This window comes from Micropterus dolomieu, linkage group LG13, assembly GCF_021292245.1.
Source record: "Micropterus dolomieu isolate WLL.071019.BEF.003 ecotype Adirondacks linkage group LG13, ASM2129224v1, whole genome shotgun sequence".
NCBI classification, from domain to species: domain Eukaryota; kingdom Metazoa; phylum Chordata; class Actinopteri; order Centrarchiformes; family Centrarchidae; genus Micropterus; species Micropterus dolomieu.
In genome coordinates this window covers 3,880,720-3,892,898 of record NC_060162.1, presented here as the reverse complement: position 1 = coordinate 3,892,898, position 12,179 = coordinate 3,880,720, and the positions used below count along the sequence as shown (strand labels likewise).

At 40.2% G+C, this 12,179-nt stretch overlaps 1 protein-coding gene across 2 annotated transcripts in view; it reads left to right on the top strand.

Moving 5' to 3' along the window:
• The window catches only part of ttc28 (tetratricopeptide repeat domain 28), a 165,470-nt gene that overhangs the window by 62,593 nt on the left and 90,698 nt on the right, over positions 1 to 12,179 (top strand). The window lies entirely within an intron of this gene.

The window sequence follows — 12,179 nt, the reverse complement described above, 5'->3', positions numbered from 1 at the left end:
AAGGACAGGAGCAGACTACAACGGACAATCAGGACTGCAGAAAAGATCATCGGTGCCAACCTGCCCTCCATTCAGGACTTATACATTTCCAGAGTCAGGAAACGGGCAGGAAACATCACTGCAGATCCATCTCACCCCGGACACAATATGTTCCAGCTCCTCCCCTCTGGTAGGCGCTACAGAGCACTGTACACCAAAACCAACAGACTCAGGAACAGCATCTTGCCACAAGCCATCACTCTGATGAACAGCTGACTCTGGCTTACAGTGTCAGGAACAAAGCCTGTGCAATAACCCAGTAACTCTGTCTCTAATCAGTCACCTGTTTACTGGCTACCACTTATTATTTATTTATTCACCATTCTCTATTTCACTGCTGTTCATACTATGTCATATTGTATATACTGTATACCAATACACCTACCTGAGGTCATAAGGTCATAGGTCTTATTTATTTTTTCCAGCATGTTCCATCACACTGTGTACAAAGTTGATTTCACCGCAAAAAATATGTGTGGATTTACCTCGGCCCCATGATTGAATCCTCTAATTCATTCCACTGATCCAGTAGTGACTGCATTGAAATTAATTGATTTCACCATGAAATTTTAAATGTTGGTGTTTAAATTGGGTGTTTATAATAAAACAACAGATGTTGCAGAACTAATTACAAAGGGGAGACACATTTCTCAATCACCCGAGACAGTGACAACATCAGTTGATAAAAACATTCTTAAAACGAGACAAACAGTGACAATCAATAGAATCCAAGAGAAAATCGATAAAATGATAAAATAGAAAATAATTTCTGAAAAGATTAAATGGGCGATGCAAAACAGGCAATTTTTTTAATTGACAAAAGGAGTTTGAAAAGGCTAGGTGACAATAACTAGCATGTCCAAACTGTCTATAAGGTAGTCTTTAACATTATGGATTTTGGATATGAGACTTTCATACTGCAAATTTGATGCCTCTCTTCGGGCCGTGAATGAAACATTGCATTTTTAATGAACCCAGTGCTGACAGGGTGCAGGAATTTAACTTTTCTTACTAAGATTGAGTCAAATTTGAGGATCGTGCAAATTAAACAGTGCTGATTTTTAATAAAATATGCTGGGTTTCTCTGTGAAGACTCCATGCTGACCTGACATCTCGCTCTGGTTTGCATGTAGAACTGCCTCAGGATCCTCAGAGGGTGACGAAAGCCTCTGAAAGAGACTCTGCGGACCACTTGTAGTGTGTGTTTGTGTGGCTGCATCTCTATTGTAGGCCTACAACCGGTATGGGACTCCCAAGGGCTTTGACGGTCCGTAGAACACTTGTTGCAAGGATGAATATTCAAACAAGCTCGTGTTAAAGCGCACTCTCATGGCGTTTGGGTGCTTTTATTTTGAAGCCTCAGAATCAAGACACAAACACTTCACCTCAAGCTCTCATTTTTTTCATCAAAAAGCAGAATGAATGGGTGCAGTCATTGTGAGATGAGCTGCGATGCATTACTTTCAATCAAATTGTTATTTAATGACGTAAGTTGCCATGAAATCAATATTCCCTTTCTGCTCTGCACCATGCACCAGAAATTAGAGCCGACACATGTGCACAAACACACATACACACTTGTGCAGATGGCTTTTTACACATAGAGTTTGCCTGTTCAAGCTTTTGCTTCTGGGTCATCTAAGCTGAAGAATGAAATTGAATTAAAATCAGGAAAGAAAGAAAGAAGGACTGAGATGAAAGGCATGTTGTAAAAGAGTGTGGAAGTCAGAAAAAAAAAGAGAAATATGCTAAATCAGTAGTGAAGGGTGTTCTGGGACTTTTCCTGTCGCCTAGGTTGGTTTTTGAATCGCTCTGTCCTCCTCGATCCAGCCAGGGGACCAATCTGAACCTGGACTAAAATCTGTCATCGGCTCCATGTAGGAAGAGGAGGGAGGGATGAGAGAGGGATGAAGGAGGAGGAGTACTAAATATATAGGTTTGCTGCATGTGCCTTTAGAATTCGCTTTATGAATAAGGTTTGAATCATGAAGCATGCAGTTAGATGGCCTCAATTACATTTTCTTATACTCTGGAGTTTCATCTCTAATGAGCAGGTGTGTAATGTATGCACACATTTGTCCTCATTAGTATCTGATTTATGACTATTTATCTCTCCTTGACCCAAATAGTCTTAAATCACCATGAATATTAAATATTTATTGTCTTAAAGCACAACTTTTCTAGACTATGTAAACATGTATTAGCCTTATAAATTTATCTCTTAAAGCTTCATAAATATTTGTTTGTAAACAATGGATTAGATAAGTACATGTGACGTGAAAGGTGGTTGGATTGGTCAGACACTGGACTTTGAACCAGGAGATTCTTTATAACTTAAGGAGCTTACGCTACCAGTGGAGTTATTTTAACCCAAACCATGATCTTTTCCTAAACCTAACCAAACTGAGGAAGTTTCACAACGTTAACCATGTTTTTTATTTTGAAAGTTTAAAGGGACTTTAGATATTTAGTATTGTTAACTTGACCGAATGGCCCTGCACAATGCAAAAACATAGAAACATAGTGCAGCATTTAGTAGCTTGAGAGCCAGATCTATCTCTCAGGAGCTGGTCGAGACTTGAAGCACAAGAAAAGACGTTTACTTTATTAACATTTGACCAAACCCACAATGTTTCACTAACCTTCACCAGAGTGCTGTCTTTGCCTAAACATAACCACACACTGGACTATATGGTGTCAAAGTTCTTGACTTTGGACGCCCACAGTCCACCTCAAGCTCCTCCCTACAACTTGTGTGCAGCACAAAAACATAGCACTTCCTAAGAAAACATAATCCTGGCAGCAGTTAGTCAGCAGCAAAACAAATAAGAAGTTTATAAACAGAATTTGTAGGAGGCACAGTTGGGTTGGGAAGATTTCTGTTGTATGGTGGTTTAAAGACAGCTGGCTGACTGCTGATCTTTAAGTCGAACATAGTTCAGTAATGTTTGAGGCACAGTGCTGTGTCTCCTGTATATCATACTGAGTCAGTGTTTCGCCTTGTGTCATATTTGTGTGTGTGAATGAGTGTGTTTACACTTGAATCTGATCCAGAGGTGTATTAAATATGCACAGTTGACAGTCAGTGTAACCCCCCCTGAAACAGTACTGTGGGTTGACTAACGTGGTTTTTTTTCAGTGTATAAAATGAGAAGTTTCTTTGTCTTTCTCTTCCTCTCTCTCTCTGAAGCACTATGTCTTACCCGGCAGGAGTTCATGAAACATTTCATATTCTACTCTGCTCAGTTGGATTGGCAGTGCACTGGGTGTAATGTGTTTACTTACAATGCAGCTAAGCTGTTTAAAGCTACACTCCTGCCTCTGATTTAAGACTTAACCCCACAACTAAAGCCCCTCTTTGCACCAAGGGCTCAGTCAGACATAATGTTTGAATGTGTCCACCAAATAATCTCCACATTCTTCTGTAATCCAGGGGAAAGATGCAATGCAGGCGAGTCTGAAGCCACTGAGTGATTATGTGCTGCAACGCATGATGAAAAACACTCTGTGAACAAAAAAAAGAAGCCATTAATCTACATCAGTGGTATGCAATGATTCCAACATGATTTATCTCTTCATACACTTTGCAATTTGTGATTTGTTTTTACATGGTCATGATCACATTTAACCCTTTGCATCTGATTGACCAAATGTGCATTAAAATATCTTACTCCAGTGATAGAAGTATCTCCAACATCCATCGAGGATAAACGTCCATAAATGTGTGTTTGTGGTTACAGAGCGAACAAGAGCAGCCTTGTAGCTAGTGTGCAGATTTACCGCAATGTAGACAGTGTTAGGTGAAAAAAGGGCTTACGTGTAATATCGCACAGCTAACTCACTGAATCCATGTCAACATTAAACTTTCTCTTTATAGCGATGCACTGATCTAATTTCTTCTTACCCGAGAGCATTTACCTGATATCAGTCCTCTCGTTACAGATTTAAAATCTCATTAGGATCTTTTTTACATAAGTTAACATGTTAATATTTAATGTGGATCAGTCACATCCGCCCAATACCCGATTAATAAGGTCAGTAATGACAGTAAATCATGGTTATCCCCAAGGAGAATAAGAAAATGATTAACAAAACTGCCTTTTTTGTTTTACAGTATCAGCAGATTTTTGGACATTATTAATAATAATGTAGTTCTGATATTCCTTGAACAACGACTCACTCTTATTTCTATTCTTATACAGACATTGACAGTGTGTTGACCCCTTGTGGACCAGTATGCAAACAGACGGTCACTGTCTTTTTAGTCTTCTTCGGTCTCTTCGCAGTCTCTGCCATGATATCCATACTGAGAATACTGAGCTAGCTTCTTCTGAAGAGCTTACATTGTAAATTATATACTTTTTGCCTCTTCTTATAGCTTGCTGGAGAGTTATTACGCTGTTGTCGTGTTAGGTTTTCAATGTTACATAGTGCAGTATCAGGCACCCTGGCTTGCAGTGGCAATGACAGAGGCGTCGTTTTCCCTATTATATATCAGTGTACCATCAAAATGATTTTTAAGCTGTTATTTTTAGATAAAATTACTACATTATGTTGCTTTACTGCCTTTTGCCTTCCTTTTACATTAACCTGCACATCTTCTATCTCGATATACAACAGTTTGAAATGATAAAAGAGACATGATTAGAGGGAAAGAAAATGTTTAGAGTAGCTGTCGTTGTACTGCACGTAACTAAAGCTTCAGAATAGGCTTTAGTTTTTAAACAAGGTTGTCTTTGTGATCATTTAAAAGAAATACATCGTCCTTAATAATCTTGATATTAATCACAGCTTATCAGAGTTATTTAAAATACACACTAGTCAAAACAATCTTTTTAGGAGTTTTAATGGACCTCTGTTGAGTGCAGGAGCATAAAGTGTCCTTGTGTCTGCTGCTTCTCTTCTTTGAATTTTAAGAGCAGAAAATGGTTATGCATAAAGGAATTCCCTCAGTGCTGACCAAAGCGAGACTTTCCCTCTATCAGAAATGCAGTGCATCTCCAGGCTGAGAGGACAACGCTCCCCCAGGAGCCTGTCATGTTGATGGAGCTGCACGGCTCCAGGATCCCCGGGACATGTTGTCTTTCTCTCTCTGTTTTCACGCGTATCACCACGTCTGTTCGTAGAGATACTGTCTCTCACTGAACCCTAATCTGTCCCAAGGATGATATTATTCCCTTTCTTTCACTTCTGCTCCTCCCTTCATCCTTTTACTGCCCTCCGGAGAGGTGTAGCACGAATAAAACAGTTTTTCTTTCATGAAAGCAGAATATAGACGAGAGGAGGGCCGTGCGTGACTGTCCACCACTACTATGCCTCCACGTCCTCCTGGGCTCGGTGTGTTTTCTTGCCTTTTGTCATTACGTTTGTCTGTAACTGCTATTGAATGAGATATTGCTGTCACACATCACCACACAGTCTCTCTGTAGCTCTTCTGCTGTACTTTACACCCACTGAACCAGAACAGATGTGCAGTAACATCAGCCCGGTCGCACTTCATCTGTCTATAATGACTCACTTTATCTGTGAATGTGTTTAAAATATGTGTCTACTGGGCTTTTTCTAAACTCTCTTCAACTGTGCCTAAATGGGTGTAACTTCTTTCAGTGAAAGAAGGGCTTTCAGATGTTTCTGTGCTTTAGTTCAGGCTGTATCAAGCAGAGAATATAAAAAAATATAGATTTTAAAGTGAAGTGTAGTGATTGTTTGGTGGCAACTTTTTTTTCTCCCCTTTTCGGTGGCCAGCCCACAACTCGTTGTGTTTGTGCCTCAGTGAATAAATGTGACTCTTTTACCTGTGCTGTAATGTTGGCTACCAAGCCTCGTGTCCCTAAACAACACCAGGTGGGAAATGCTTGTATGCATGTGTATGTGCGCGCAGCTTTATGTGTACCTGTGTGTGTGTGTTTGTGCTTTATGGCAAACAAATGGGATCGAACCATTTGGGAGGGAGAGAGAGAAGAGTGAGGACACTTTAAAATGTTTTATTTAAATTAGCTATGTTGCACTGCAGTGAAAGATAAGCCGCAGTCAGTATTTTGTCTGTACTACACAATTACAACCTCCTGCCCAGTGTGTGTTTTGTGTACATGTTGCCCTGTCTGTACTGAACTTCCACTCTATTATTCATGTTTAATTTTAGGTGAAATTTTGGCGCATGTCTACCTGGTAGTTCTTGTCCATTTTGTCCACTATTCCCTTGGAGAGATTTGTTGGGGTTCCCTTGCAGGGACTCCAGGATGTTACAGGTCTCGATTAAAAAATCTTTCGGCACATAAAATCCCAGTAAAACGAGCAATTTGCTGTTTTTATGCTTAGGAAAGATTAAACAAACAAGATACAACGTCTTAATTAAAAAGATGACGGATTTTGTTAACTTTGGACAGAGCCAGGCTAGCTGTTTCCCTCTGTTTACAGCAGACCTGTCAACATTGGGTTTTGAAAATAGGGGACGTTTTCAGGCAAACCCTCCCCGATTTAATAAAAGTACAATGTTAATTCCATAGTATACTGTTAATGTTAACGTTAGTTCTAGTTAATATATTCATTGTAATTTCAAATATAGTTTATCACTAGTATAGGCCTAATAATTCTGTGGGTTGTTTTCATTCATTAAATCCTTGTCTCTAATTTATTAATGCTAAGTACTAACTTGTCAGTAATCATAACCATTACTCGCACGTCGTCAATACTTTTTCTGGTTTCCACGTATCTTGATCTATCCTGTCCCCTCCCCTCACGCTGTTCTTCTTCCTCTTCTTCTTGTTTTATTGGTGGGTGCGGCTGACTTCCCATCACTGATTTAGCTAATGTTCTACATAATGCTACTGGCTTTACCGGAGGGGAATGTAGCTAACATTTCAAATACGCCCAGCAGGTTTTTATTTTTTATTTTTTAGAAAGGTTAAAAATAATGGAGATTTACATTTAAATATTGAAATTAGGGGAACACCAGAAGAGAACGGTAAAAAATTGCAGTTCTGACGATATATGCTTTCTTGTCGAAAATTACTACCGAAGCGCAAATCGATAGCAAAGTATTATGACATCTTCTGTTTTTTGAGCATATTTTGATACTCTATTATAAAATCATAATTTAAGATTTCAGGGGTAGCATATTCCCCTGTCAAATAATGCTCCCACTACAGAATCATTTTATATTGCACCACTACTAATATATTGCACTGTAAGGAGATGGGAAGCATGTTGAAATACTATATTATGCCATCTTTATTTAAGATATCAGGAGTAGCGTATTCTGAGAGACTAATACTGATTTTATTTTAGATATTGCTGACAATCAGCCACTGTCTCGACGGCATGCCCAACAGCAAGGTTGCACAGATTTATGGACGTGGAAACAGACTTGAATGCTTGTGGGACATGCGCAGAACCGCAAAGTATCACATCTCGATAGGTAGCATATATCGTCAGAACACCGGGAAAAACGGGAGGGTTGACAGGTATGGGTTACAGTCTTTGTGCTAAGCTAAGTTAACTGCTGGCTATCTCACGTATTGTCCTTCAGTCTCTCTACTGTTCTTCTTCTCTCTGCAAGTACATAAAGTGAAGTCATATACACACATTTTCAGCTCAAGTTGAAACATCTTCAACTCACACGGATGCGTCTTTGCCTCTGTTTGGACCACCCTAAGCGTTTATTTACACACGCTCGTCTTATCGTTGACTTGGTATACAATTGTGAGAGATTTGCTCTTGCCCGTTGCCAAAATGTCTACAACAGAAGTGGGGAGTAAAATGTTGAATTATACAACACCCATGTCTCTCCTTAGTCTGTCTGTATTTTATTTTCTCCGTCCTTCAGATTTTCTTGTAAATGTGTCCTCAACAGTTGTTCAGTGCTCCTCTGTTTGCCTGGCAAAGACACTTTCCAACTCTTACAGAATACAGCAGACTGGAGTGAAGTGAGCTCATCTCCAGACATACGTACACAAGGAGTGGACTTCTGATCCCAGAGAAAAACTAGAGAGGCGCCTACGTTCTGGTTCTGTGTTACCTAATAGAGTGAGGGGGGGAGTCACTGTGCTAAAGGGGGGAGAGGAGAAAGAAATAGCACAGGAGAAGGTGAAAGAGGGAAAGACTGGTCTGTGGCATGATGGGAATAACAGAAGAGGCATGGGGAGTGTGTGTGTTTGGTAGCTGGACCTATTTATAGTGAGGAGTTCATACCTGCTTCAAGTCTCAGTGGAGCTGACCCAACAGTGTTTGGACACCATTATTTCACTGTGTGTATGTGACTGGTACATGCATTGTTTTCGTTTTGGTCCTCTACCCACACTAAGCCGGTCTTTCAACTTCTGAACACACAACAAAAAACACAAAACTATACTATTGTTACTGATGTTGGGCTGATGTGTAGTTTCAGGCATCTGATGCTTTCTGTTTTTTTGAGTTTTGAAAACTTGCTGTCTGTTCTTCATCTCTGTAAACAACAAACAAGACTTTGAAACAGAGGACTTGTCAGAAGTGGACTGGGATTTTTTTAGAAAGTATTGAGAGGATGGAAATCTTTCTAGAGTAGAAGGAGAAATTGGAGACAAGGACAATTGGAACTTTTGGAACTTTTCAAATATAACTTTCAACCATTAATTAAGATTCTAACATCTTAATTGCTTTTGCAATCAGAATAAGTTTATTATTTACACATCCTGATGATGTACCTGATGAATATAAGCCCAACATTTACTCTCCTGTAGCTCTGGTCTGCTCTTTAGCAAATCCTGATGGAAATATCTGTCTTTTTAGCTGCTAAATGCTCTACTTTCTTCACCAGCTAGGACTGTTTTACTGCTGTGCCTGCAAATGATGGGTGGCTGTGGGTCAGGAGTGTCCTTGGGCAAGATGCTGAACCCCAAATTACTCCCGAAGGCTGTGCCATTAGTGAGACAGAATCATTTCTTGGTCGCACTGGTGCACCTAACATTTTGCTGGACAATTGTTTTGTCGGCCACATCTCTATACATACTCTCGCCTTTATACTTGTATGTTGGTGTCTGTGTCGCTCTCCAGTTACATTGCCAAAATGCTAGTTGGCGTTACTTGAATGGGGGTAAAATAATAATTGGGAGGCTCTTCTATACTTTCCATATGTTATCGACCGAATGGATCAAATTCTGAAGCGGTGCAACCGAAGCAGAAAGTTTGCCTGGAGCCCTGGAATGTGTGTGAATGGGTTGAATCTGGCATCTATTGTAAAGCGTATTGAGTGGTCGGAAAACCATCAGACACCATCATAAAAAGTATTTAACAGTATTTAAAGTTTCCAGTCATGTGTTTTGGATTGCTGTGGAACAGCAAATGTTAGCATTTGGAGCTAATCGTGGCTTTAAAGCCACTGAAAACTTGCTCCCAGAAGTATGCCTGTAGAGCAATTAATGTTATTGTCTTTATAAGATCATTTGGACAAGAGTTTAAAACTCAAAAACTGAGCTTGTGTTTCATCAGGACTGTGTGGGTGGGGTTTTGATTTGATTGACAGCGGGCGTGGCAGTGTAAAAAAACAAACTGTCATTAAATGGTGATCGGTGTGAATTGAGGTGGAATGACTTCATGTGAATGTGAATTAGACTTTGAGATTCAGCACTTTCAGAAATAATTGTTAGTCTCAGTATGTCCGTGTAGTTTGTGTGAATCTGTATTCTGTCTTATCTGTTTTGAGTCTTCATTTATTGCAATTTGGTTCGTGAGTTAACTGGTGAGCAAAGCAAAAGAGGCAGAGAGGAGAGGATGAATGTTTGCTGTAAATAATGCAGATAAAAAGCTATTGAAAACATGACATATTCACATAAAATGCAGACAGGTTTCAAATACGTATTATCAGGCTCTCTTCTTAGTCCTGTAGCTGATGTGTGTGTGTGTTTGGGGGGGGGTTGTGTGTGTGTGTGTACAGTATGTTGTGTGTGTTACCGCCTGCTAGTATTCATTGCTTCGGCTTAGTGAGGCAATGGGGAGGTGCAAATGTCACGCTGTCTGAAAAAGCTAAGCCAACTGACTGTGGAAAGTCTCAGGAGAACCGGGAGGAGGAAGAGGAACTAGAAGCCACTTCAGAATATGAAAGTGCAGAGTGAAAGGTGGAAAACATCACAAATCTCTCCATGCAATGAGTGCTTGCTGAGACTTTTTGCCTTTTTCTGTCTCTCATGCAGACACACACACACCTATTGCCCATAATCACATTCCAGTGCGTTTCTCCTGCTAAATTGAATTGTAATTGGCAGACAATGGGCGTGACATCACAATTCACTGGCTGGCTCGTATAGAAGCAGCTTGTCTAAATTGAGCCTAAAGTGGGCCATGCTTACTGATGAGCCCTGAGCATTAATGAAAGAATAACGGAGCAGGGAGCAGAGCACATACAGGAAACATGGAGGCATAGAGGAGAAAGGGAGGTGTACTGACTTTGAAAATTAATTGCCCTTTGGGACAGATGTCATTAATAATTATTGTGCGTGAAGGCAGCAGTAGAATGAATACACCTTCAGTGTATGCAAGGCCATACTTGAGTGATCTCCAGTGGAATAATGATGCTTTTATTGGAAGCAAAGAGTGTAAATGGTGTTCAGATTACCAGAGTCCGTCTCTTTTTTTATTAAGTGTTGTTTTTTTATTTCTCCTTATTTGCCGTTCAAGGTTACACCTGACACATTGTACTCATAAATACATGTAATGTTGGACTAGCCCGGACGTGAACAAGTCTTGTATCAGACTCTTTGTCTCTCCTCACTCTTTTTTATTAGGAAAGAACAATGTAGAAAATATTTAGTGGTGTGCTTTGCATTGTTATTCTTTTAATCTGCTTCTGGCAGATTATGTCAGCTGTAATGTTTTTTCTGTATTGGCTAAAATCTAAAAAAGCTTATGTCGATTGTCTGGTTAATGAACTTATTGTCTCACTGTTAGGGTTGGGTGGATTGATCAAGGTAGTTCATTTATCATTATAGAACATAAGGGTATAACAAAATGAAACTTTCTTCATGCTACACATGTAGAACTTATATCCATCCATCCATCCATCGCCAACCGCTTATCCTGCGTACAGGGTCGCGGGGGGCTGGAGCCAATCCCAGCTGGCATCGGGCAAAAAGGCGGGGTACACCCTGTACAGGTCGCCAGTCCATCACAGGCTATATAATTAAATGTATTTTAAAACATGGTAACAGATAGAAAAAATAAAACAATATATAGGTACAGTTATATATATATACCGAATATCATCAAAGTGAGTACACCCCTCACATTTTAGTAAATATTTGATTATATCTTTTCATGTGACAACTCTGAAGAAATGACACTTTGCTTCAATGTAAAGTAGTGAGTGTGCAGCTTGTATAACAGTGTAAATTTGCTGTCCCCTCAAAATAACACATCACACATTAATGTCTAAACCTCTGGCAACAAAAGTAAATACACCCCTAAGTGAAAATATCCAAATTGGGCCCAATTAGCAATTTTCCCTCCCTGGTGTCATGTGACTCGTTAGCGTTACAGGGTCTCAGGTGTGAATGGGGAGCAGGTGTGTTAAATTTGGTGTTATCGCTCTCACACTCACTCATACTGGTCACTGGAAGTTCAACATGGCACCTCATGGCAAAGAACTGAGGATCTGAAAAAAAGAATGGTTACTCTACATAAAGATGTCCGAGGCTATAAGAAGACTGCCAAGACCCTGAAACTGAACTGCAGCACGGTGGCCAAGACCATACAGCGGTTCCACAGGACAGGTTCCACTCAGAACAGGCCTCGTCATGGTCGACCAAAGAAGTTGAGTGCACGTGCTCAGTGTCATATCCAGAGGTTGTCTTTGGGAAATAGACGTACATCAGACCGTACACCTCACACTGCATCAAATTGGTCTTTATGGCTGTCGTCCCAGAAGGAAGCCTCTTCTAAAGATGATGCACAAGAAAGCCCGCAAACAGTTTGCTGAAGACAAGCAGACAAAGGACATGGATTACTGGAACCATGTCCTGTGGTCTGATGAGACCAAGATAAAAACTTATTTGGTTCAGATGGTGTCAAGTCGAGTACAAAGACAAGTGTGTCTTGCCTACAGTCAAACATGGTGTTGGGTGTGTCATGGTCTGGGGCTGAATGAGTGCTGTCGGCACTGGGGAGCTACA